We start from the raw sequence: 1,546 nt of genomic DNA, 5'->3' as shown, positions 1-1,546 counted from the left end.
AGAGGGGACCCGGTGACTGGACAGGTACGGTGCCAAACAGAACACCATGGATCAGTGCTGTGAGGTGTCTGCCTTCAGGGCTACTAGAGATCCCATCCAGGCAACCTCACTGAGGCCGAAATCACAGTTCCTCAGAACTAACGTCTGCAACATACACCAGGGTCGGAGCCGGGACAGTCCTGAGGAGGTTGGTCTTCCCCCCAAATACTGTATTTACCAACCACAAGAGCCCCAGAGATGACAGACGGATCCCTAGGGTAGAGATTCCTGCTGCCGGGGTTCGCAGGCTCAGAGTAACAGGTCACTTTAAGTGGGAGGGGCACACTGTAAAAAGCTTGGGTCCATGGTTTTTTTTTTTTTTTTTAGAGGGGATCTTTGACCTCTTTGGCTCTCCACTCATCTATCAGGTCCCGTGTCTTTAAAACTAAGTGTTTTCCTTTCCAATAGTTGAACATCTGAGGGTCTGTAGAGGGCTGACAATGTCCACAGGATTCACAGCTGTCTCCTGGCTAATTTCTTTGGTAGAAATCTCTTTCCCTTGGAGATAACGCAGGTAGCCGAGAAGCATTTCTTTCCAGTAACTGCAGTAGCTTGTGAGCCTCTGATTGGAGAGTGGACGTTCTGAGGAACCAACTTTTTCTTCCGTTTTGGAAAGCAAATAACTGAGATCAATGAGCACCTTGCCATAGTCCTGTCTCCTGTACTGAGGCATGCTAAGGATACTACACTGCAGTTGAGGAATGAATTCTTTTCCTTGGAAAAATATCCAATCAGGTGACAGCCGGTGTTGTCCACTTCTGTCATAACATGGAACATAAAGGGTTCCACATCATAATGTAATATCTTGTGGTCCAGAAAAAGCTTGGCCAACAGCTGTTGGCTGATGATATATCTCATCACCGGGTGGCTGTTTCCATACACATTTTTAGCCGTGTGTTAGCTGAGTATCATTTGGCCTTTCATGTATTTTAATCAGAATTCACATATGTAGAGATGTCCCAGTCATGCATATTCTTTGGGATAGGAAGAATGGTACCAGGTAATGAGCTCATAACCACCAAAAGCAATTGTTTTAATCATGTTGCTCTCCTCTGTGCTTTGGTCTTGCGGCCTTAACTTGTCCAAATCCTCTGAAGCCTGGGCTCACGCTCTTCGGAAAAGATCTAAGTCATACTCACTATTCAGGTTTTCCAAGAGAGTTTCTCGAGCGTTCCCATAGGTCTGTCTGTGTTCCATGGCAGTGATTACGAATGTCCTTTCACAGGACAGCTATCTCATATTAATGTTTGTTAGTTAATGTTGGTTTGATTAATTTGCTAGAGCAGCTCACATAACTTGGGCAAACAGTTTATTTACTGATTACTTGTTTGTTACAAAGGATATTAAAGGAGGTGAGTGAACAGCCAGATGAAGCAATGTGTAGAATGATGTCCAGAGGGTCCTGAGCATGAAATGTGAGAGACTCCAACCTCTTGGCATATGGATGTGTTCTTGTTCACACACACAAAACAAGAATATCAAGGGGAAGCTCTCTAAACCCTGTCCT

General features: G+C 44.8%; 1 pseudogene; it reads right to left on the bottom strand.

Annotated features, from left to right (window-relative positions):
- Positions 1-1,236, bottom strand: LOC102953033 (annotated as a pseudogene).
- Positions 1,237-1,546: the final 310 nt, after the last annotated feature.

Source organism: Panthera tigris, chromosome B4 (assembly GCF_018350195.1).
Source record: "Panthera tigris isolate Pti1 chromosome B4, P.tigris_Pti1_mat1.1, whole genome shotgun sequence".
NCBI classification, from domain to species: Eukaryota; Metazoa; Chordata; class Mammalia; order Carnivora; family Felidae; genus Panthera; species Panthera tigris.
This window is presented reverse-complemented; position numbering and strand designations above follow the sequence as displayed.